A 26,964-nucleotide genomic window follows, 5' to 3' on the forward strand; every position below is an offset into this window, starting at 1 on the left:
TATCTTAAGATGGCTTAGAAGAGGGAAATTCCTGCAAAGATTTCGAGAGCTCTGTCCGGAGTTAAAGCTTAACAGACAATACAAAATGACCCTCATTGGCTGCTAGACTTTTTCTTTTTTTTAGGCATTTCAACCGATCTGACCAACATGTTGAATGACCTTAATCTAGAGATGTAAGGAAGACAAAACTGTGATCAATATGATTAGCTCAGTTAAAACTGCAACATCTCTCATCAAAGCTCCAGCACCATGATTTTGCAAACTTCCAGAACTCAGGTCAGAGCTGGACAAGCAATGGAAGTCATGGGTGCAACTTGACAATGCACACTACACTAGAGCAGATTGACACAGTTTGATAAACACTTTCAAGACTTACTCACAGAGGAAAAGTACCCCAACATGAGGAGATGTGCTACCTCCTTGACATTATTTGGCTCCACTGATTAATACGAGTCAGCCTTTTACCACATGAAGATCATTAAGTCTTAAGTACCGTTGCACCATGACTGATGATCATTTGGAATGGTGCTTGAGGCTGGCTATCAGCAGCTTCTGTGCGGCCTATGCATTATGGGTTTGTGTAGTTATGCAAGCTACACCAATATATAATGCACACATAAAGAACTCTCATTATATTCATGAATAAAATATGTTTTTCATTTTTATAGTAGGTAGATCATTTTGACTTGGTCATTTTTAAATAGCTCACGAGCCAAAAAACTGTTGGCACCACTGCCCAAATCCAGCATGTTAGGAACTAGTACACATGGGCCACTGGATCTTGTGAGCATGAACCACTGAGTGGAAGTAACCAGGGAAAAAACTGGGCTGGGAATCAGACTCCTCCCTGGTGATTCACGTACGCCATGGCGCTGTCTAATAGCACTAGGACATTGGACTATGACAGTTGGGGAGAGAGGTGAAGAAGGACGTTGTGATACGCTTTCAACTCTAGCCAGTTGACGTGTCTATACACCGGTCTGTTCCAAACCCTGTTGGCATATGTCAGACATGAGGTGCCTCCCCAACCTGTCAGAGATGCCTCTGTAAACAGCTGAGTGTAATGAAGGACGCAACATAATGGAAGTCTCCGTCTGAAGTTGGCCAGAGAGTTCCAAAACTTGATGTCCTGCTAAATCCGAGCGGGAAAGTGAACTTTTCGACCTTGGTCCCGCTTTGGTCTAGCTTGAGACGACCAAACCATCTCTGGAGCTCCCTCATATGCAGCAAGCCCAGCCGCACTGCCGTGTGAGCTGCTACCATGAGCCCCAGGAGGGACATAACCGCGCCTGCTGACATCACATGACGCCGAGCTTCCAACAAATGTGTTGTCACGCATATCCTTCCGTGTTCAGCAGTACCCGCAGTTAAACTAACTGGTGGACTGGGGTCAGAGCGCTCTTGGTGCATCCGTTCCATGACGTTTCTCCACCACCAAACGTCCCTCATTCGTGTGGACAGACTCTGTTATTACAGTCTTGGCATGGCCCGAACGAAGGTGCTTAAAACCCCCTTTGCATTCTGAGAGGAAGCTCTCGTCGTCTCTGAAAGGCGGAGCATGTTAGCTTAGCGTTAGCGGGGAAAGCTTCTAATGACCCCTGTGAATACCTCAGCCTCACAGGCGGGAACAAACCACAGAAACATCATACCTTTTCCTTTTTTATTTCCGTAAATGCCCTTCAAAGAGTAGGGGGGAGGAGCCTCTGCTGCGTGACTGCCGCTGCTAAGGCAACGGCTGCCGACCCTGGCTCTCTGGCTCCTGCTGTGGATGTTCCCGATGTTGACTCTGCGTCAGCCGCAGTTAGCCACCACTGCTGCTCCTGCGTAGCTCGACCTCCATGCGGTCTGCCGTGGTGGTGAAGAGGCGTGGGAGGATGTCAAGCCGAATAGTGAGGAACTGGTCGGTTTCCCGCCTCGCTACGACCCCTCACTGCTTGGATCCGAACAGGGTGCTCAGATCAGTCTCATAACACTGCCGGTCGCCCTTGTGATCATAATCGGCCTGTGATCTCGTTGGACGATGCAGCGTTAGTCGACAAGCCTCAAATACTTCCCGTCGCAGTTGGATCTCCACGAAGGTGATCAGCAGGCGACACAATCAGCAATCGCATGATTTGGGCCTAGACAGACAAAACAGAGAACATGTGTGTCACCCCTCTCCAGGGGCGCATCGCACGTCATGCACAAACATCTGTTAACTTCAATGTTCATCACTTCCCCCACATCTGCCATTCAAATTGCTGAGAACGTCTTTTCAGGAGATTTCTTTCGGAGTTGAAAAGGAGGAAGTGCAGATGGTATTCCCAACCTCTTATAGGAAGTTGGCTGCACCCAGCTGGGTGGCGAGTTCATTAAGCTTTCTCAGATGAGACAGGGCCTGAAGGGTAAACCAATAGTGAAGCTGTTAGAGGTCATAGCACCAAAAAGTAGAACTAGATGACTAGAGGAAAATGAGCAACGACAGCTTAAGTTTAGGCAAAATTTCTTAACATGGCTGTTTGCAAGAATGAAGTGCAACCTAAAGAGAGCATATGTTTGAAACTGATGCCTGCGACATGGCTGACAACAAAACAGCCTAAACTTAGGTACATGATAATAAACATGTTCACCTTTTCTTGTAGATCAACTTCTGACTGCTGGGAAACAATTTCTCACACATTTAACACAATCATTTTGATCACACTGCCTCTTAGATGTTACCTTGCATTTTACTCAGGTTGTGACGAATAATTACTGGTTACTGACTGGCTTCTGAAGATGCTCATACAAACAGCAGCGGTTCTAGGGTTGACACAAGGACATTAGATATTAGACACAGTAGTCAGTCAGAAAATAGTATTACATCCTATGTAAACTCGATTGCAATTTGTTTCATCTTAGCCACTTTTACACATAAGACGTACACAATGACAAGTAGAAAAAGTGCAAATAACGGCAACAACCGGGAGGCCATCTCTTAGTCTTGGCTATGGACAATATCAGGAGAATGGTATTACCTGCAAATAAGTTAAGTTAGAAGAATAAGAATAAGTTCTTCTGATTTTAAATCATTGCCTGGGTTAAAATTCCTCCATCTTAATGAACGCAGATTATTATCAAAGATATATAAATATATAAACATGGCTATCAAAATACTAGTGATTGAGTAATAAAGGTTCATGATACAGTATCACCCTCTTCAAATTTCCAACGTTAAAATGTTCTTTTTTCTTTACCTTTCAAAAATCCAACATTAAAATTTTCTTTTCTTTTTTTTACCTCTTCAAAACTCCAACATTAAAATGTTTTTTTTTACCTTTTCAAAACTCCACCAATAAAATGTTATTCTTTTTTTTACATTTTCAAAACTCCAACGTTAAAATGTTCTTTTTTTTAAGTTTTCAAAAATACAACGTTAAGATATTATTTTTTTATTTTTACCTTTTCAAAACTTCTACAATCAGTAATTAGGTTGTAAACCTTTAAAGACAGATAAACAAACATTTTAATTATCCATTTAAATTAAACATTCTAAATTCATTTTAAATGAACTTAAACATTCAAATATTTTAAATGAGTCAACAAGCACTAAATCAAATTTCTTGAATTTTCCAAACTGAAATGAAATGTTATTTTAGGAAAACGCATTAATCACAGAATCAATATGGTAAATGCTGCAATGTGTTCCTTAACTAATATTTAACGCAGTTAAACATACATTTTAACATCTCAGAAGCATTCAATCAATACACAATCAAAGTAAATAAAACATATCACCGACCATCGGCATCTTTGGACTGAACCCATTGTGAACTTGGAGTGTCTTCTCTCTCTCTGACTGACTGAGACCCTCCATTACTTCACAGTTCACAGGTGCTGCTCATTAGTGCCAATGACTGAAGCAGCTGGTTTGCTGCTGCTGGTGCACTCTGGGAAATGTGCTTCTTTCACACACTGAGATTCAGCTGAATAGTAACATTGTCCTAATTGTCTCCTTTTGCAGAATGATACCGGTTCAGAGCATGATGATCCAGACCCATTGGAAAGTCCATACCTTAACGATAATGATGAAGATGACCCTGAAATACAACAGTTAGGTTAGTGACAGATGAGTGAGAAACTAAATAAAAGTTTTGTCATTAACGGCAGTTTCTTAGTTTTAGACGTCAAAATTGATGGTGAAGATGGGCCACCTTCTCCACCCTCGGAAAGAGACAATAAACCGCCAAAGAATGTGGAAGATGATGATGAGTTTCTTATTCTTGATGCCAGTCATGTCGGTTACTAAACCATCACTTTACTTCATGATTGACTTATTAGTTGAAAAACAATGACAACTTCCAATATGTTTTAATATGTGTCTACAGCCAATGGTCAGAAGACAACAAATTGCACTAAACAAGCAGCTGGTTAAACTGATTGAGATTCTCAACATGGCATTAAAGGAAGAGGTGAGTAAAAATGATGTTGCAAATAGAATAAGTGATTCCAGCGCTTAATGTAGAGATAGATATTTTACAATGCACATTATATACTGATAATAACATGTTCTATAATAGATTCAACACCATTGACCGTAACTTGCCCACATTCCCTTCTTCATTTTAAGAAGGGAAATGTTCGTTTTCAAATGTTCAATCTCAATTTGTTAGTCCTGCTACAGCAGGTTTAAAGCTACAAAGCACTGCAAAAATATTAATGGGATTGAAAATAGTCATCCTTGCTTGTTTGGGAAGAGATCTTGTAGCACATCTCTGAAGGTTTCAAATGTGTTTTCCAGTAAAGGATAAATCAACCTCATTATTATTTTAAGTTAGCATTTGTTTTATCTAATCACCAAAGCCACTCAGCTTTATCAGTCAATCAAGTTACATAGATTGCATAGTGTTTTACCAGCATTTCAGGTAAAAATTAAATTTTATCTGCAACAAAAAAGTAAAAGGAAATGCCAGCAGAAATTAGAAGTTGGACAATTAAGGGATCTTACTTTACAACTAAAATGCAATGCACAGTCCACTTTCCAGCCAATCAGAATGGGTTCATCGCTATCTCTCTAACATTTTTTCAGCTGGCCCTGGAGAAAGTCGACTCCATCAACGACGAGGAGATGGGTGCAGAAAATTGCAGGATTCAGAAACTCCTAGACAGATCGAGAAACAGAGTCTTGCATTTCCAACAGAACAAAATCCAAACAGAATTAAATCGTAGGCAGGTTCAAGAGGAGCTGGAAACCATGAAGGATTTGGTTCTTACCGATCAAGTCATACTTGCAAGAGAAAATGGTACAGTTTCACTACTTAACTAATTGAATTATGCAGATATAGAAGATATTGTATTTGCATAGAAATGTAATAATATTTGTAGTTCCATATGACAGCCTGACATAGTAGGGTAACCTTCTAATTGATGCTGTCGTTGGGTGTCGTTCTAAATTCCTATGAAATGTCTAGCCTATAGGACAAATGATTTTACTCGTTGTGTTTTCTTTAGAGTCCAAATTACGCAAAGAGATGGAAAACCTGACCCTTAAACTTCTTTCCACAACAAACCAGTTCTTAAGAACAAGAACAACAGAGAAGAGAATATTGAAATGGCTCTAGCTGAAGACCAGAAACTAAAGCAGGTTAGGAAAAAAAGTGATGTCAAATATAATCTGGAAGGTTTCGTACTACTCGAAGATCTACAATTCTCTACTGACAGGATCGTTGTGTGAACAGTCTGATAAAGGAGATGGAGAGACTGAATGAGCAAATAGCCCTGTACGAGGCCCTGATCTGTGACAAAACCAGGGAGACTTGGTCTGCTAAAGAGGCCCTTTTGGAGGTACTGATAAGAGAAATATAAATGTTTTTTAAGTAGTTTGTTATTTAATCAAAAACAAAATATTGAGACATGTACAGCATATCACAATTCCGTTTTGGATCTGACATTGTGTCTTGCATTAAGACAAGCCTTTCGGCTGTTTTTTTTTATTTTTTCATCTTACTTTGTGTACTATTGAAATTGACCAATACAGTGTTTATTTAAATGAATACTAAGAAATTCAGGTGACATCAGGTTTTTTGATGATGGTTCTAAAGTTCCAAATAAGAATGATAAATAAATTGTGACTCATGTTGGGTCTGTGCAGACAAAGATTGATTTGGAGTCCCTAGCAATGGAACGCAAACAGCTGATGCAGCAGTGGAACAACACACTGGTCCACATGAGAAAACAAGATGAGGCCTTCAGTGCTCTTTTAGAGACCCTCAGGTGAGAGACAATTTTTTTTTTTTTTAATATAATCAATTTATTACATGAGGCTTTGTCTCCATCAGCATGTTGGAACAGCAGTTGAGTTTGCAGGATAGAGAACAGGAAGGGTTGAGGAAACTCATCACACAGGAGCAGGAACAGAATGAATCACTGACATTACAACTGAAACTGGCTCAACTGCACTGCGCTACAGCAAGTCGGACTATCATGCAAAATCAGATGCAGCTTAAAGCGCTGCAGACTACCTTCAGCACCTATGTCCGCAGCACAAGGGAGACTGAGAAGACTCTTATACGACTCAACAAGGTAAGTTCTCAACACAGTGCATCATAGGCCCTGCTTTAAGAAGAATACAAATAATTGTTGATTCTCTATAATAATTTGCTATTGTACAAATAATTGAAAAAACACAATATTTGAGATAGTTTCAAACACTATAAATCTGTCTATAAATCTAACTCTTCACTGATTTGCAAAAATGTGCACATCCATCAGAGATTTTTTGTGTATTTGCTCCACTTTAAACAAAAATGTAAGTCCTAAAATCAATTTGGAAAAATGGATGTGCAAAAGTTTGGGCAACCTTTTAGTGTATTCATTTCATTATCAAGGCTTCAACTTATAAATCAAATCGACAAGATAAAAATGTTTGGAAAGTGCATGCGCGATCATGCAATTATTATATAATCTAAACATGTTCATGATGAAGAAAGTGAGTACGTAGCGCAGCAGCAGGAAGAAGAGAGTGGGGTCTCCTCCAAAGCATGATGGGGTTGTTTTTTTTACCTCACTCAGGGCTGGACTTCCAAGTTGTGTCTAGAATCAGAAACCGTTATTGTCAGTGTTGTTAACACAACATAGGATTTTTTGTGGTAGTAGGTAAGAAAAAAACATATAATGGGTATTAAAATAACAGAACCAAGCACCATCTGTGGTTCCAATAAAAGATTGACAACATGGCTTTATCAACTAAGAACTGACTATCGATGGGGTACCTGAAATAATTCTAAAACTATGTAAACATAATCAGAATGAAATTGAGCTAGATTGTCCAAATCTTGGAGATAATTTTTACATACCCTTCTTCTTAAGTAAAGAAGTAGGTCAGCCAAGAGTTGTTTAGGTTCTCACATTTTGTCAATCTCCTAGATAGAACCTACAGCACAACAGTGGCTTGTCTAAAACAGCCTTTTTGAGCCTTGCAAATGAAAGTTACCTGCACTGTATTATGTCATCAGTTGACCCTTAATGTCTAGGTCTATTTACTTTGAGGGTTTCTTACTGAATCTGTTCATGATGTTACAAAAGAATTTGGGACTGTAATGATATCGAACAATTTTGAGCCATGAGCCTGTAACCAGAACACTTTATAAATGCCAAAAGTTCAATTAACTTAATTCCCCACTAGGTCTAAATGTCATTATAGTGCCGTAACATAAGGTCATACTTTTCAACAATTAAACATTTCATTTAACGGAAATTTACAAATATGTTATTTTGGGCTGCTCCGACCTGTTCATTGTTCGCTGACTACTGTACTTTTTGGTTCTGTTTCACATTAGGAGATTAGCAACTACCAGTCTGAGACAACTGATCAAAGGAAGCAGCTGGAAAAGACAAACGCCAAACGTTTGGAGTTGGAGAATGGGATCATGAACCATATGCAACAGAATTTGACTCACACTATGGCTGTAAAGTACTTCTGATCGATAAGATAACCTCTCTGAAAGAAGACAAGGTAAACCAATTATTATATTCTTTCCTTTCCTCTCTTGCCATCCTTTTCCTCGTTTCTAGGTGCTTTACATGCACAGGTGTGTTACAGTTAAAGTACAATACATAAACCAATATAAGTTATTTATTTTTTTCTATTAGTCGCGCAATAATAACTGCAAATTAAAATGTAACTTTGAGACAGTTTTTTGAAGTTGAATGTATTTGGAAAGTGTATTCCAAATTAGTATATTTAGGAGCTATTGTCCTATTTTTCATTCTTATTCACACATTAATAACTAAAATCTATCCAAAACCTGGCCACCATGACTGGAACTCTCCTTTAGTTGCCTCCTTCTACTTATTAATTGGTGAGAAGACATCAAGAGACCGTTGCATCAATCTGTCTGTCCCACTTCAAGAAACCCCGAACACACAGAAATCCAACATACACACAATGATTTCATGAACATACACTTGAATCATTCTGATATAGTAAAGGTTCAACATTTTTGTACCACATATGATAATCAGATATTTATGTCACAAATCATGTAATTTGGATGAGGACATGTGCTAAACAAAATAATAATCAATGCAATTTAAGAGATTGGAAAACAATGCAACTGTCACAAATCACAAAAATGGTGAATCAAATGTGTAGTAACATGTGTTTCATATCAACAAATACGTCAATACATTTTACAAAAAAAAAAGGCTTCTGTTAGTAGTTCTATTAATCCAATAATTCAATATATATGTAAATTGTTATTTTTTTAAATCAAATCTACTTTTCCTACTAGAGCTTTCACCTGAAGCAGCTGGACAAAGACGTTGAAGCCATTGGAATGGACACAGTTTCCCTCACCCAACATCTTCAAAACCTGACTACGACTCTTAAGACTCTTGACAACGAAGTTGCTGAATGCCTCAAAACAGTATCAAACAATGATTCAAAAATGTTTTCATATGTGACCTTCATCGAACAGAAGCAGACAACCATCACAAACCTCAACAAGAAAATTGGGGAGATTGTTGCTCGGACTGGGGTGAGCATTTTCACCTGGTACTGATGGCCCATAGAAACGTGTGATATTTAACACAATTGAACACATTTATTCAGGTGGAAGACCTAAGTCCTCTGCAAATCAAAGTGGAGGCAATTATATCGCAGATAAAGGAGGTCACAGATGGTATTGAAAGAGAAAACCAGCTCTGGACCACAAGGGCAGGAAACACTGGTTGAACTAATGAGGGAATTGCAAATAAAACGCAAAGAGATGCACACAAGACAGACGGAGTTCAGTGTCCGGAACCAAAAGTTCTCACTTGAAAGTAAGTCTTCTTTTTAAGGATGGTACAGGTAAGGTTATTTGGTGTAAATTACTTTTGTATTTTTGACTGCCTGTTTTTTATATGATTATTATTCGACAGTGTTATGGTTCTTTAAAAGTCAAAGGCTCAGATTCATTCATCAAGTTTAAAAATTTCTCAAATGTGTATAACTGAAATTAATATATTTTTTTGTTTAAGCAAAGTGACAGTTACCCATTAGGGGGTACTTAATTGTTACTTTGATATAGATATATGAGGGAACTAGTTCTGACGCATGTTTGACCCGCTAATCTGCCAGCCCTTATCCTCTCGCTGGTCACAGTGTATTACTGCTGTTGATTTGACACAAATAACATGTCTGAACATAAAAAAGCACTGCAAACAAACATGACACTTTCGGAAACGGGTAAAAAAAAAAACTGCGAACTCTGTACTATGATTTATATTAAAAAAAACTTTCATTAACAACGACACCCACACTTGATGTTATAAGCCCTCCTGAGTATTTCTCGATTATCTTATATAAGTTTAATTATGTTGTTTTTGCTCTATAATGTCTATGATTCATAAATGTTCTTCCTGTTAATCAAGTGACATTTTGGTGTAAATGATGACACACTTAAACTTCTTCCACACACTTGACACACGCATATATGAGGTTGCACATACTGTACAATCGTAATTATTTTGATTTAGACTAATGAAACAGAATTAATTCACACTAATCCCCATTAACAGTCTTTCAATCAGGTTATCTGGATCCATGATTACATTCATTTGTTTTAATCGCAGATCAAGTCAAGATGGAGCTGGTCGAAGACCAAGAGTTGTCTGGTGCCACCAAAATGCTGCATGCAGACTTGTTAAAGCTCAACTCTATGCTGAATAAAAATGGAGAGCGCAGCTTGGCTCTAGAGCAGGGGAACGAACTAATGGAGATGGACATAGTTCACAAACTTAAGGTAAAACATCTGTTTTTTATAATTCAGTTTGTATTAATTTCATGGTTTACAGTAGTTGGTGGTCATGGTTACCTGGCAGCTGAGAAAGTGCACAATTGACTAATAATGTAGATTTAAATGATGTAAACACCTTATTCTCTCAGGCACTGCACTATCTTGATAATCCAAGTTATTTTAGTCCCAATGTAGCTGTTGGCTCTATTGAGATTGGACAGGGTTATCAGCATCTATACTAGCTTCTGGATCACACAAAAAATATTCGGCAGTCGGAACTAAAGTCATCATTAAATATTTTGCAAAGAGATTATGTGTATCATTTGTATATTAACACTGCATTCATCCTCGTGTATAATATTGGTCAATATCTGCACTCAATAAATTTGTTGTGGGATTTGTTGTTAATCATGATAACAACAATTGGCTTACTTTAAATAGTCCAGTTTCAATTATCAGTTGTCCCAAACTAGACTTTGAAAGTGATTAAATACTTTATGGGAATGAGATTAATAGAGCCTCTAAATTTGGACTCAGATCTTACTTAGCATGTGATATTTAGTTGGTTATGGACGTGAATGTGGCAATAACTACTTTGTTGTCTTAAGTTTTGTTTGAGTGTTCTGGAAAGGACCAAGGAAAGTTGCCATTCTGAGGAGCTGAGGGATTTACCAAAATATCACACATAGTGAATTATATCAAATTTTTTTGCCTGTTTGTGTCGTACCTTGATTGTTTTTTTTCATTTCACCTTAACAGCATACAGGCGTCTTGTTTTATTTTTTTCCTCAAGGGGAAATTACAGGTTTACAGCAAAAAAGTGTCAAAAAATTACACAATAGAATAGCAAATACACAATTTGTAAGGATTTTTAAAATGTGTTAATTTAAGTTGTAAATATTTTCAACACTGAGTTTGTTTGGTCTACGTATGTTTATTTAGTGCAACTTCTGTTGTGGAGTCGGGCAGCAGCAAAAAGGAAGTGCCTGAAATACCTCTCCTTCACACACATGGAGTGGATCATCCTGTCACTAATGGAGCTCACGAGTGCAGTGTGTGTGTTGGAGTAGGTGGAAGTTGTTGTCATTCATGGAGGTTAGCTTGGCTGACATCCAACTATCGCTCACTTCCTTCACTGTTTCCTGTGGGCGGCACAGGAAATAGGAAATTCCTTATACCTTTGTTCAGCTTCTTCTTTTGAGAACTAATGACCTAAAAAACTGTGTGAAGGCGGTTTGACCCGAATCTACATAATTGCAGCTCAACATCATCCTCAAACTCTACCATAACATTTTTGTGTAATACTCATGTAGTGTTAAGTGTCAGTTCCTAACAGCATTGTGTGGACAACATATGTGGACTAAAATATTCTCTCCAATAGCTGGGAAAAGGTGTGTGCATGCATTTTAAAAGTCGGATCGTAGGAAATAGTTTGTTTTTCTGAGCTGTATGCAACCTTGGACATCAGAGTCCTTGATCTATATTAATAACTTAATAACTTGTCATTAATGGTATACTGGGGCAGTTTTTAATTTAAAAAAATGGATAAAAGGTTTTTACTGATTGACTTCGAAGCAAGTTATTCACTTTTTTCGGCCAAGCTATTTGGTCTAATTTGGAAATTACTTCTTGTGTGGACATGGCCTCAAGCAGCAGTCCTGTGTAGTAAATAACTGAGCTAAATAAACCAAGAGAGTACTTAGACCTATCTTAGTGGTGAGGCAGACCAATTGGTTATACATTTTAAAAATGGCTTTGCTTTTTTGTCATTTCATATTGTTTCTAATCAGATAATTTGTTTAGGTAGAAGAGCGAGAAGCTATAGAAATCCAAATGAAAAAGGAGAGAACCAAAGAAGAAAAGGAATCATTGCTGAAAAGTTTACTAGAGGCTGAGTACATCTGAATCAACACACAACACAGACACACAGACACACAGACACACAGACACACAGACACATACACATCTTATGTATTTGTGATCACTGTGGTCTACAAATATGTTTTCATTTGAAAAGATTGCTACTAACGGAAGATCTGCAATAACAGTAAACAAATGGGGAAAATCTACTTATTTACAAAATTGAAGATATTACACTGTTGGTAAAATAAAGAAGTGCACTTAAAGAAGAGGAAAAGACACAAGCTTTAAGCTACCAATCCTGGTTTTTGCCAATTAATTCTAGAGATTAGCGATAAGACATTTTCTTCTTCATCTTCTTTCTGCTGTCCCAAAAACCTTCAAACTGGAAATGGACCACCTTGCCCCTTATAATCTATAAGAATTCCATTACAATATAAAAATACCATGTTTTCTCTCAGACCACATTGTGGGAAAAGAAGACGGAACTGGTTAAAGAAACTTTAAATGTTGGCTCAGAAGTTCAGAATGAGATTCAGATGATGAAAGTCGAGATACACCGCATGGAGGTTAATACAGCATCACAGTATGACTTGTTGTTATTAATGTTAGATTATACAAAGTACAGCACTACATATATTATTTTTGTTTAAACATTGTACATTTGCAGCTAGATACATAGATACATTTAATTTAAAACAGCATTTCATGTTTGTATGTGTGTCTACCATTTAATCTGTTCACTGTCATTAAGGTGAGTTTGAGCCAGCTGACCAAGCACCAGGAATATCTGCTCAACAAAAGTGAGGAAACGGCAGCAAAATGGGGTTCCATAATTAAGCGTAATGTCTCTATGATCCGAATCTCACAAAAGCAGACGACCAATGGTCGGCAAACCCTTGCCTTCAATAGCATGAAACGCAAGCTTCAGGAAACTCGCAAGGTTGAAAAGCACACCAACAAAAACACTGACAGTTACAAGGTGTCTCTATGAGCAATTTTGAACTTTCTAACATGTATTTCTATGTAGGATACAGACAATTTGGGGCTGGCAATTGTTGAGCTTCAGAAAAGTCATTTGAGTATGAATAACGGGCTCGATCAGCGCAGACAGCAACTAAAGGAACTGCAGACTGCCAGTGATGCTCTTCACCAATCATTCTCTAGTCTGCTGGACACCAAGGACAGAGTAAGTTGCATACTAACGTGAATATGAATACAATCAATAACTGATCGCCAACATTTAATTTCTAGAATCTAGCTCAACTTGTGACCATGCAAAGCTGGAATAAGAAGTTGCAGAGTATGTGTGCTGGCAAGTACAAAGCATCAACTTCTAGTGATTTAGTGGACCAAGCTCTGCAGAACCAGAATGTGAAAGTGGATTCCACAAGTCTTCTACTGAAACGCCTTTGTAAGGAGTTTACACAGCATCAGGAAGTACTCCGAAAACCAACACAAATGCTGATGGGATGTTCACAAGCACTGGAGTTGGAACCATTCTAGGAAGCAAAAGTGTGTGATCTACATTTTTCATAGCCTTAACCTGAAAAGTATTTAATTCAATTTTTTTTAATTTACTACGCAAAATTTGAAAATACTTTCATAGGCTCTGCATTCATGTCCTGGATCGTCCTGACAGTACTCTACAGAATTGCTAAATAAAGTCAACTTGGAAAAGTCAAACCTTTGGGACATGTTTAGATTTTTGTGTTTGTGCATTTAAAAGTAATCTAATATTGAAATGAAGCCTATCAAATATGCATTGTTTGCCAAATCTGTTCAGAACACAGTCCGTTTGATCGCAGTACAAGAAGCTTGTTTATGCCTCTACTCCTGCAATGGTTCATGGACTGATGACTGCCACATTTCAGTTTTTGATTCAGGAATATTGCTTGTGAGGGGAATGGACATTTTTGTCTTTCCTTATGACCAGACCTGGGCCTGTTGACTGTATTATTGCAGTCAGACTAAAACAATGTAGTATTGAAGGTATTTGCACAGAAAAAGTTTTTTTCTTGGGACTTAATTTTGTCTTTTACTCCTTTTATTTTCCTTCACTCTTTCTCCTTGTTCTTGCTCTTATGAAACTTGCAGTACCTTCTATCGCCTGCTGTGTACTGGAAGTCTGATTTCAGGAAAGATTTCCAGGGGGATTAATAAAGTCAATCTAATCAAATCATTTCTATTTGTTGTAAATGTTTTTCTTTCTCGAAATAAATTGAATACATGTTTTAAAATAAATGGCTTTTCTTTTGTTTAAGATAAAATGTAGTTAAAATACAGTTGGGTTGGGGAAAGAGTCTTCTATTTTGTCAAGTCTGTGAAATTTTCGCAACATAAAATAAAACCGTTTGATTTATCCCTTGTGTTGCCTCTTGGTCAAGTTGAACCACCTCCCTGGCAGCCACATTGACTTACTTTATATACTATAAAAATAAAAGTTGCTAACGTTATTGATGTACTGCGACAATTATCGGGCGGTATTTGCTTTGTCAAACCAGGGAATATCTTCCAACATATTTAGACAATTTTTCCCTTTTGTTGATTGCAGCATTATATTCAATGAATTAGCTGTTACAGGGCTGGGTAGATTAAATTTATTTTCAAGATGGTCAGCAGCAGATCAACTTTGTCCTAATCTGTAATTATTTTTATAGCCTCCTCTTTCTGCTGGAGTACACTTTCACTGTATCAGTGAATGCACCTTTGAACTGAGAAACAAGCTAATGTAGGTCAAGGTAAAACAAATCACAATGTGGCGTTTTGTATGTCACATGGTCTTTTTAAATACCGTAATATAGCAAAACTTGTCGACAAGATTACATGCAAATCAGTTCTGTTTTATCATTCAACCTCCGAATGCTACCCATTTTGCAGGTTTCTTTTAACCCTCCCATCAACCTTCATTTACCGCATACAACCTAGTCTTTTGAATCAGGGTAAAACGGACTATGTAGAGTACAGAAGCGCCCCGCAACTGCATATGTATTTCTGGAAGCCAGGGAGGTCATTCACCTTGACCCAGAGATCATAAAGGAATAACTCAACACTTTAGTTTTCAGCCATCGGGTCACCTTGACCCAGGCACAACAGAATGGTTAGGAAGAGTATTGCTAATTGGTCCTCGGGATAAGTTCATTTCATGAGAGCCTTTTTGTCAAGTTTAAAGCAGCAATAAATAAGATTGAATGGGTTTTTTTGCTGTCTCCCCTTGTGTCAAAACAGTGCCACTTATACAGCTATGTTCAGAATAATAGCAGTCCAACATGACTAACCAGATAAATCACTGTTTTTGGTATAAAACATAATAATAAATGGAAAATAATTTACCAGCAGGTGTAGTAAAGTCAGAGGAACCAACAAACCCAACTATAATGATATGAATACTCCTGGGTCTGTGTAATTGACTAATTAAGTAAAAAGGGCGTGTTCAAAAAAATGGCAGTGTGGAGTTCTATCCGTGAGATCATTCATTAAGTGAAAGAAACAGGTTTTAATCAGGTGGCCCTTATTTAAGGATGAAGCACATGTTGTGCATGCAATTTTTGAAAACTGATGAAAGATGGGTCGTGCCAAACGTTGATCAGAATAAATGCTTGCTTTGATTAAAAATTGATTGGAGAGGGGAAAACCTATAAAAAAGTGCAGGAAATGATCGGCTGCTCAGCTAAAATGATCTCCAATGCTTTGAAATGGAAAGAAAAAACCAGAGAGACGTGGAAGAAAACGTAAGACTACCATTCGAATGGACCGAAGGATAGTCAGAATGGCAAAGACTAAGCCAAGGGTCCAGAAGCGTGCAAAGTCCCACTGTTGCAAGAAAGACATGTGCTGAAGAGGATTGCATTTGCCAAACATCGTGTTGACTGGCCTCTGGAGAAATGGAGAAACATTTTGTGGACTGATGAAAGTAAGATTGTTCTTTTTGGATCCAAGGGCCGCAGACAGTTTGTCAGACGACCCCCAAACACTGAATACAAGCCAGAGCACACTCTGAAGACCGTGAAGCATGATGGTGCAAGCATCATGATATGGGGCTGTTTCTCTTACCATGGTGTCGGGCCTTTATATCGCATACCAGGGATCATGGATCAATTTGGATACATGAAATGGGTGTTTCAACAGGACAATGACCCCAAAGATACCAGTAAGCGAGCCAAATCTTGGTTCCAGACCAACGGAATTGAGGTTATGGACTTTTCCTTCATATTCTGTAAAGTAATTAAATATTGATAATTTTTTCTTTATGATTTGTTGTGCAATACCATGTGCAGGGTTCCAAATGAAAGAAAATAAAAAATATTATAAGGATTTTGAGCTTTATTCACTTTTTTAAAAACACTGCTATTATTTTGAACATAGCTGTATATCTCATGAGGAAAGGATTTAGTTTAGATTAAGTTATGTAGGTCAGGTTTGAAAAGCACAATCATCATCTTGTTTGTAATTGTCAAGACTTCTAGCTGGATGATCTCAGGCCAACCCTGTATCTGATACCAGTGTCCAGAGTTCAAGTCTAAATATTTGGTAACCTTCCTTCCCAGGACGGTCAAGGTCAAAACTGAGCTGATTTTGGAGTCAGCATTAAAGAAATATTTTAGTAAAACATAATAGCAGCAGCAGAACATTTTGTAAACAAAAAGTGTTGTAAGCACAATGTAGGAATACTTTGTTGTGGCAATACAGTGGCTTAACAATACTAAATGAATGTATTTGCTTTGGAAGAAAAGGCCCAAACAGATATTTTGACACAGCACAAAGATGAAATTCCTACTTCAAAATATCTTCTCGCAATTAATAAAACACTAAAATCTCTTAAAAAAGTTAACTTAATTTAATAATTCACAAAAAAAACTGACATCAAATTATTGTTACATATTATAAATAAATGACTTTTAAAAATACCTTTACCTAAGCTCAAATTCTAACAGTTCATTTAGTGTGTACTGAATGTTGCAGTGCCGTACGAAAAGGGAAGATGCAAATACAAATACAACCTATGTTCACTCCTATTTTCCCCTTTTTTGTTGGTTTCTTTGATTGCCTTTGTATTTGACAGTCCTTAAAAACTTTGATATTTCCGATATAGAAACTCTGATTTTACACAAAAAGACAATTAGACTCCAACGCTTTAATCATTTTCTTCTTTGCTTGTTTTTTCTTTTGAAGTTCCCTCATTTGTATCTTTGTTTGCTCGTCTTTGTTTGTCAGGCTTTATTGGTCATCTTGACTCAGATCTGATCAGAGATTATAAAATGCTCTCATGAACAGTGGTTTTTAATTGATATTTGGTAATCTGCCAATTAAAGAAAAATAAAGGTGAAGAAAGAGGAACAAGATAAAAGTCTTATCTATACATTACTCCTGACTGTATTCTTTTGCACCAGTTAGAACAAATCAGTACTTTTTCTAAAATGGTAAGTTTTCAGTCTATTTTATGATTAAATATATAGAATTGTTTTAAAAGCATACCTCCAATTTTTTTATCCTTTTTTAACAATGTCAGAGGTTGAGTACATTGTTTGGAAGCAAGATGTTAACTCATAATCTCACATTGTGGTGCTGTACTTTATGGCTAAGAAAGACATCAAAGTTAAGAAGTTGCTTTAAAGGACATCATTATCTGATCATTGGTGACATCATCTTCCAATCAGAGAGTCAGTAACACATTTATTGTAAGTGGCACCAATGTCATTGAAGGTCTCACTAAAGAGAGCAGCTCCCCTCATGCATCTATTACAGCATAATGTAACTTAATTCCTTTATTGTAGTTCTAAACGGTGGTGGTGGAGGCGGACCATGGCGATCTATTAAGATCCTGTGCATGACTGTGTGTGACTGTATATGAAAGAAATGCATGTTGGGAACTATTTTGCCTTGAACACGGTATCCAACCTGATGGCCTGATGCCAAGCGACAAAACCACTGCAGGGGGAGATGACTCTTTCAACACATTCTTTAGTGAGACAGGAGCTGGGAAACATGTGCCCAGATCTTTTTTGACTTGGAGCCTACAGTTATAGGTAATTGCGAAAACACTTTGTTTAAATACATTCATGCACTTAATTAAACTGTTTCAACTAAAAATAATAATTGTTCTTTGTTCCTAAGATGAAGTTCGTACAGGAACCTATCGGCAACTCTTCCACCCTGAGCAACTGGTAACTGGGAAGGAGGATGCCTCTAACAACTATGCTCGGGGTCACTATACTATTGGAAAGGATGTTATTGACATGGTTCTTGACAGGATACGAAGACTGGTATGTATTAATTACAGATAAAAGTTAATATGTGATGTCCTGTTTTTTATAGGTATTTTAATATTCTGTAATATTGCAGGCAGATCAATGCAGTGGTCTACAAGGATTCCTCATTTTGCATTCTTTCGGAGGAGGAACTGGTTCTGGCTTCACGTCCCTGCTCATGGAGCGTCTTTCTGCGGAATATGGCAAAAAGTCCAAACTAGAATTTGCAGTCTATCCCGGACCACAAATTTCTACTGCTGTGGTGGAGCCATATAACTCTATCTTGAACACTCACACCACCCTGGAGCACTCCGACTGTGCCTTCATGGTGGACAATGAGGCAATATATGACATCTGCCGCAAGAACCTGGACATTGAGCGACCCAGCTACAGCAACCTCAACAGGCTGATTGCTCAGATTCTCTCCTCCATCACTTCCTCGCTACGCTTCGATGGAGCCTTGAACGTGGATTTGACAGAGTTTCAAACCAACTTGGTACCTTATCCAAGAATCCATTTCCCTATGGCCACTTGTGCCCCAGTTATCTCTGCAGAGAAAGCCTACCATGAGCAGCTGTCAGTTGCAGATATCACTAACGCCTGTTTTGAGCCTGCCAATCAATTGGTCAAATGTGACCCTCGCCACGGAAGTACATGGCATGTTGTCTACTGTACAGAGGTGACGTGGGTACCAAAAGATGTAAACTCTGCAATTGCCAACATTAAGACAAAACGAACCATTCAATTTGTTGACTGGTGTCCCACTGGCTTCAAGGTGGGGGTCAACTACCAGCCACCAACTGTAGTTCCAGGAGGAGATCTAGCAAAGGTGCAAAGAGCAGTGTGTATGCTGAGTAACACTACTGCCATTGCTGAGGCCTGGGCTCGACTGGACCACAAGTTTGATCTCATGTACGCCAAGAGGGCTTTTGTCCACTGGTATGTTGGTGAGGGAATGGAGGAGGGAGAGTTCACAGAGGCTCGTGAAGACATGGCTGCCCTTGAGAAAGACTACGAGGAGGTGGGAACTGACAATGTTGGAGATGAAGGAGAAGACGAAGGAGAGGAGTATTAAAATCACTCAAGGAATATTAAATTGAATAGTTTGAAAAGGAAAATATTTGATTTATTTTTTGACAAAAAATAAGAAAAGATTAAGACAACATAGGCCAAATTGGATCTGAAGTTAAACTTTATAGGATAGCACCTGAATATCAATTTCCATGAGTGGGATGTCTGTGATTTTTAATGGAAAATGATGTAGTGGTGTATTTGCTGGATAATCTAAATGACATATTATGAAACTGAAGCTCCGACTTTTTGCTATAATAAGAAATAAAATATGTCTGGTGATCTGATTCAACCTGTTATTTGAATATTTAAATGCAAATTGTTGGATTTTTATCCTAAATAATTAATCACACTCAGATTCCTATGAGCTGTGATGCAATGCATATGGAAATAAAAACAGTTTTTGTTCAACCAACTCTCCCTTCTAGAGAGTGATGGTAGTGGTAAAGAAGGACACAGACACACAAGGGTGTTTTTAATTGAAATATACAAAGGGCAGGAAAAGCTCATGCTTGTGGACCCGAAGCAAAGCTGAGTCCTATAGCAGCAAAGTATGAAAAGGTTTAGGGGAAAATTCCAGCAAAAGGGCTGATCTTTTACAGCATAGAATGTTAAGCTAAACATTCGTTGTTCATTCGACAAAAACCTAAGGAAGTATCTACTCTCATTCGAGAAACCTGCAGTGTTGTGCCTTAACGAGTTTTATTGAAAAAGATCATGAACTAGATCATATTAAGGACGAATGTGAACTTATCATCTGCTATGGACTGAATAGATGCAAATGCAGCCCCAACCCTGGTTCTTTAGGGTCTGAAAATGGATTTTTAGATCATGAAATTATTTCATTTTGATATGCTCACTTTAATGTTGGGGTCACACGTTTTTTACTTTATGTAATTCAAACAGATATAATTATTGCTGTCTGTGCCGTGGATACATATGGGCTGTGTAATAATGTTTAAGAAGATGAGCTTGTAGCAACATAATAATAAAACAATTATGAACTAGTTAAATCTTGTAGTGGTGAACTTTTGAATTATGAAAAGATCGTTTCTTTTATAATCGGTTACCACTTGACACCTGTGTTACTCAACTCGACATATGAATTGCATAAAAATTAGCCTCAAAGGGCAACTAAATTGTTGATTTAAGTGTCTCTTAAATTGATTTTGGACCTCTATTGTACTCATCAGTTTGTGTCTGTTTGAACAAAACTCATTTAATTGAGATATTTACATTAGAAAATGAGCTTAAGCCCCACCCATTGAAAACACTTGGTTTTTCTGGAGATTATATCTTGTTTACAATAAACACACCCACTCTGCTGTCATTGGTCAAACTTCAAGGTTAGTCATCAAGGTCATCAATCCTGGAAATCTTTATACAAAAATAACTTAAAAACATCATCATGATGATAACTGCATCTTGGAGAGGAAGACTACAAGATTTGAATGATGTTAGTAAGTCAGAAGAGTTGGATTTTTACATTTTTAAACATGCCATTCTAATACTCTATCGAAGAATAAGTAAATTAAAAAAATGAAAACTGTGTTCAATATTCCTTTTTTACAAGTTCTCATTGTGCAAAAATAAATGTGATAAATGCTTATGTACAATAATTTGTGTTTTTATTTACTGTTTTTTTTTTATTTGTAAATGCAGGCATAGTAAGTAAGTAAGTAATGTGGTTATTTCTAGAGCCCCTTTCTTGACCGGTCTCACAAAGCGCTTTAACAATCACAAGACACATAGGACAGACACAGGAGTCCCAGAAAGTCATGGAAAAAGTCTGCACAAATGAGAATGTCTTAAGATATTTCTTGAAGGAGTCAGTAGACTCCATCAAGCTTAGGAGCAACAGCCTGGAAGGATTTCTCTCCTCTGGTCCTGAAGCATGTGCGTGGAACCAACCTTAGAGCCTGAGCTAGGGTGTAAGGCTGGATAAGATCACTGATGTAAGGAGGAGCCTGACCATGAATAGATCTGAAAGTAACAACCAGAATTTTAAAATTGATCCTGAAAAATACTGGCAGGCAGAAAAGAGTTTAAAGGATCGGAGATTGTGAGTTCTTCTACTAGAAGGGGTCAACATTTTTGCATTAACTGCAGGCGAGATAACTCCTTTTTTAGACACAAAATTAAAGTGTTACAATAGTCTAAATGAGGAGACACAAACGCATCGATTACAAGCTCCAGATCGTGTTGTGACATCATTTTCCTAAATCTAGAGATGTTTCTCAGTTGAAAGAAACAGTTTCTGGTCAGTTTTCTGCAGTTTTGCATTAGATGTCTTTGTCACCCAGGTTTGTCAGGCTCAGTTTGACAGACTGGCCTAAGTCACCCAAGCAAAGTGTTTTCACTTAGCCATTGTTTGATTTCTGGCAAACAATTGACCAAGACTCAAATGAACAGTAGAGCTGGATGTCATCAGCAAAAATGGTATGAGGAGAACCACTATAACACAGACCCAGACAGTCCGACTTCATCCCTTAGTCTTCTCAGATGGATCTGGTGATCAACTGTGTCAAAGGCAGCCGAGATCATGATGTCACTGGACACTTTAAGTAAGGCTGTCTCCGTAGAGTGATATTAGCAGAAGCCCGACTGAAACTTCTCATGGATGCCGTTCTCATCCAGGAACATTGACAGATGCTCAGCCACCACCGTCTCCAAGATCTTGGACAAGAATAGGAGCTTAGAAATAGGTCTGAAATTACTGAGGTTAGTTGGGTCTAAGCCAGGCTTTTTGAGTTAAGGCTCCACAATGGCATGTTTAAATGCATTAGGAAAAACCCCTGTGGAAAGGGAGAGGATTACAATTTCGTTAACCCATGGGCTAATTACATCAAACACTTTAATAAAGAGCCTACATGGAAGGACGTATGACGAGCAAGAGGAGGATTTCATCTTGTTCACAAGTGCCGAAATATCAGCCTGCGTTACAACGTTAAAGGAGGACCACAACATGGAGACAGGCTCATTGACAGCAGGGGTTCCACACAGAGATATTTCACTGACAATTTAATTTCGTCAGTGAAAATCTCAACAAACCATTGCTGTCAGCTTCACAGAAGACAGGGGTGATTGGAGCAGGACACATAAGAGAATTTATTGTGTCAAACTATGTACTTTGGGGGGTTTGTTTTGTTTTGTTTTTACCAGTTTCCTAATGTAATCAGATCTGGCAGTTTCCATTATCTCATTATATGAGGACATCAGATCCCTGAGGTAAAGTCTGTGCTCCTCAAGTTTAGTGGCCTTCCAGAGACGCTGATTGGTGAAACAGTGAATCAAATTGTCCACGTTAAGGCAATCATTGAAGAAAAGAGGGTCAAACATAGCAGAAAAACGGTCTTCAGTGTTGGTTGAGATAACACTTTAAATTTTGGGCTGCACTTGTTTTTGTTTGATTTCTCAATTTCTTTTTGTGGTTGTGCTCTTCTTTTTTGTTATTTCATTTGTTTTTGTCAATTGCCCCTCAGGCTCACAGTTGACAAGACTTAAATTACCTGCAAAGTAAGTATTAGCCACCAACAATACCAACAATATTAGTTTCCATTCAGATTTTTATTACAACTTGTATGATGTGGATTAGATACAAGGGCTGTTTGATTTGAATTAAAAGTATAAAGTGAGGGAAATTTATTTTTTAGACAATTACTTTTTCTCATTAGAAGACTCCACGTAGAGGGTGTAGCATGGAGGTGGTTCCAATGGCAGGTAGACATTATAATTTTTATTCGGGTTGTAATATGCTATGCCTACTGCTTCACTTGCCAAGCTGTGATTGAGGAAATGTGGTTCACTCAAATTGTGAGTGGATGAATCCATATTTAGCACAAGCCCAGGGTATGGGGGAGGAGGGGTCAAGGGCTGTGCAGGTGAATTGGCTAGAGCAAGTAGTTGGAGAGATTGGCTTGCATTGTCATCCATTGAGAAAGGGCCGGAATACACAGTATGTTTGTTTTCATCAGTAAATCCCTCGGATGTGTTCATCAGTCTACCCGAAGGATAGCCATATGAGCCTTCTTCAATCTGGTGTGATACATCAGCATAAGCATTTGCTGCCAGTTTAAGGAGTTGTTGTCCAAATTCTAAGGCACCTCCTCTTGGGAATGTCATTTTGAATCTGGCCTTGCCCTCGCAGCCCCCATTGGGTTCAGCTGCCACCGTCCCATTAATGTAGTTGGCAGCAAAAACTGGCTGTTCAATACTGCAACATGTTAAGTGACGGTAAGGAAACATAGCTGAGCCCAGACAATCTTTGTTGTTGCTCGCCACAAAGACTAATCTGCACGGTGTGAGGTAAACATTTCCTTTTTTTATCCCACTAAGTAGATTGCAGTTGCATGTGACATTGCTGAATACCAGTTCAACATTTTCTCACTTCCTCAAAATCATTTCTGCGCTGTTTATCAAAACAATGCCATTTTCAGTGTGGTTTTGATTCATCGACATTTTTTACGTCCAGCACTTGGTAAAACCTTCCAACAGCAATAATTATGTTTTGGTTGATTTTAACAACTTACAATTTCATACTGAAACATCATAAGATGTATATATGGTCAAACAAAATATGGTTAAACAAAAAAATAATCTGCATTTGGCTCCAATTTATGCCATAGAATGACATCTTTCTAAAACCTTCGCATTAACTGAATCATCTCTAATCATCATCTTTTAAATTTATATTTTTCATAAGGAGTCCGTAGGAATACCTTTGAAAATGCTGCAGTATCATTTCAAAGCCATAAGGTAACAACAAGCAACCATTTACACAAATAATCAAAGGAGAGAAGAGCCATCTGCTCAACAATTGTCACGTAACCAAATATTTATCTAATCAACATCATACAATTTGTAATAAAAATCTGAATGGAAACTAATATTGTTGGTATTGTTGGTGGCTAATACTTACTTTGCAGGTAATTTAAGTCTTGTCAACTGTGAACCTGAGGGGCAATTGACAAAAACAAATGAAATAACTAAAAAGAAGAGCACAACCACAAAAAGAAATTGAGAAATCAAACAACAACAAAAACAAGTGCAGACCTGACCAACACGTACTTCACGTATCTATAATCAGGGTACATGGGAGGTACCTGCGTTTCACCCTTGAGTGTTTCAATACACCCGACTTCCGTTCGGCTAATCCCTGGCACTCATGACCTCCACAAATTGTGTGAAGGCAGCACTGGAGCAAATGAGAGCAAGTGGGGTGAGGATCTTGACCTATCTGGACGACTGGTTGATTCTAGCCAGGTCAGAAGCAGAGAGTCACACTCACACACACACAAGGTGTTGAGCCACATTTCCACTCTGGGGTTCATCGTGAACCTTAGCAAGAGGGCTCTGACTCCAGTTCAGCAGTTGGTTTACCTGGGGGTGCTGCTGAACACAGAGGAAGGTTGTCTCTGCCTCCTGGACACGTGTATCCAGCCCATTCTTCGACTGACAACACAGTTGCTGGAAGCTCGTCGTTATGTGATGTCAGGAGGCGCTGTGCCCCGGGGGCACTGTGGTTACCGGATCTGGTCAGGAGCCCTTGGTCTATCCTTTGGATCATTTTCTCCCACCAGTGCCTCTCAAAGTGTGGCTCTTGCACGGGACAAGCTTAGCGGGACTCTCGACCCGCTCCACACACTCGAGAATGCCCGGGCCCCGTCTACACGTAGGCTTTATGCCTCCAAATGAAGGATGTTCTCTCACCAGTGTGCAGATAGGACCCTGGACACCAGCTCCCGATTGGTCTCTGCTGTCTTGTCTTTCCTGCAATTTTTGCTGCTTCGGCACGTACCCACCCTCTGCTGGTTACTGCAAATGTGTGACAGTTTGTCTTTTAAGGTATCGCTCCTTCTGGTGCTGACATAAACGAAGTGAGCGAGTGAGCTTTGTGCTCTCCTCATTAGCCCTGAGTGTCTTTCCTTTTGAGTCAAGGTGTCATCAGTGTCGGATCCCAGCGTTCTGTCAAAAGGTTCTTAACTCCTCTTTCCGGGCGACAACTCTCACGCTGAGGGCACTCCGCCTCACTTGGACCTGGGTCAAGTTCGCCTTCACCTGTTTTGTTGCGCGTGGCCTCATTCGGCCGCTGTGATGCCCTATTAATTTGCCACTGCAGATGATGGCTGGGTGAGTCGGTCTCCCCTCACAGGTCTGTCATTGGGTGGGATCAGCCATTATCCAGGCCTACCAGGCAGTGGCTGGATCTGCTCCCAGTGAATTAGGGACACATCACACCCGTGGTGTGGCAGCTTCAGTGGCTCTTTTGCGGGGTGTTGCAGCAGAAGACATGATCAGCCTTGAGGATAAACCAGTAGCGAGTTAGAGTTAGCAGTTAGAGGGCTTTGCACCAATTCCTAGAAGCTGAAGTTATGAAAGCAATAACTCAGTTGTTTCCCTTATCCTGTTTTGATTATCGTTTGTCTGTTTCCTATGCTGTTAGATAGCTGTCTCTGCAGGCACCTGTATTTCACTCCATATCTTGTCAATGAAATAACTATTTTATTATTTTACTTACTTACTTACTTACTTATTCTGGCGAAAGTGAAAAAGTAACTCGTAAGCAAACCTAATGCTGTATCTTCTTTGAGTAATCTTTTTCACGCTGGTTTGTTATTATAAACACAATTACAACATTATTGTTCTTTAATGTGTCATGTCTTTATTTGAAAAAAGCTTATTAAGCTAAAGACTTTAATGTTAACTCACCTTTTGTTTGCAAATTATTTCAATTTTTCTTTTTGACCTTTCATAAGAATCAGAAAGTTTATTGCCAGTGTTGTAAAGATCATTTGAGATGACCCTCCTGTCGCCGTTCATTTCTGTCGATCGGGTGATACGAACATTTCATGGTTTAAAAAAAGTAGCCTTTATTTTGAATTACACAACTTTATTACGTTAAGAAAACAAAAAATAATTGATGTCACATTCAAAGAGTGGTGTTGTTAACATTTTTTCCCCCATAGATGCAAAAATAAACAAAACCGACAACTATTATATATTCAAAACAATGTTGAGTCGCCATCAAGTATAATAACAAACCTTCAAACATTTTTCTTATAAATGTACAATAAGTAAATAAGAACATTTAATTCAAGAATTCTGTATTTCTTGGTTGAAGTCTGTGAGTCTTTTGGTCTTGCTCAGCGTCATCCGATATTTATTGTAAAGGAAAGATCGAAAATAAAGTTTTATTTCAAACAACATGAGTTAATCAACACTCAAGATAGCATCTTATAACAATTATTTAGATGTTGACTGAAAAGACCACACTATTGTAGTATATGTGAATAATAATCACAATTACTAAATGTTTGCTAAAGATTAGGTGACCCTCTGTTCTTAAATATGTCATCACTAATGAGAAAGACTTTGAAAAGACTTGTTTTTGATCTTTTTCTTTTTTTTTGCTTGTGTTCTTTGTTTTACTTTTGGCTTTATTTGATGATTTGTTTTGTTTTTTGTCACACCCTTCTTCCTTATACGTTGATTTTACATAGTCATTGGTCTTTGTTTGGTCATCCTCTTTATTGAGAATTAAAACCAAG

The 26,964-nt window shown here is 38.3% G+C and overlaps 2 pseudogenes across 1 annotated transcript; both read left to right on the forward strand.

Annotated features, from left to right (window-relative positions):
• Nucleotides 1-502: 502 nt before the first annotated feature.
• LOC148080419 (coiled-coil domain-containing protein 40-like) lies at nucleotides 503-13,604 on the forward strand (annotated as a pseudogene).
• Nucleotides 13,605-17,959: 4,355 nt separating this feature from the next.
• On the forward strand, nucleotides 17,960-19,456 carry LOC148080420 (tubulin alpha-1A chain-like; annotated as a pseudogene). The gene is made up of 3 exons (XR_015711358.1): nucleotides 17,960-18,124; nucleotides 18,213-18,361; nucleotides 18,441-19,456. The product of XR_015711358.1 is annotated as a tubulin alpha-1A chain-like (transcript).
• Nucleotides 19,457-26,964: the final 7,508 nt, after the last annotated feature.

The sequence above is a fragment of the Callionymus lyra genome, chromosome 5, assembly GCF_982586985.1.
Source record: "Callionymus lyra chromosome 5, fCalLyr1.hap1.1, whole genome shotgun sequence".
Lineage (NCBI taxonomy): Eukaryota > Metazoa > Chordata > Actinopteri > Syngnathiformes > Callionymidae > Callionymus > Callionymus lyra.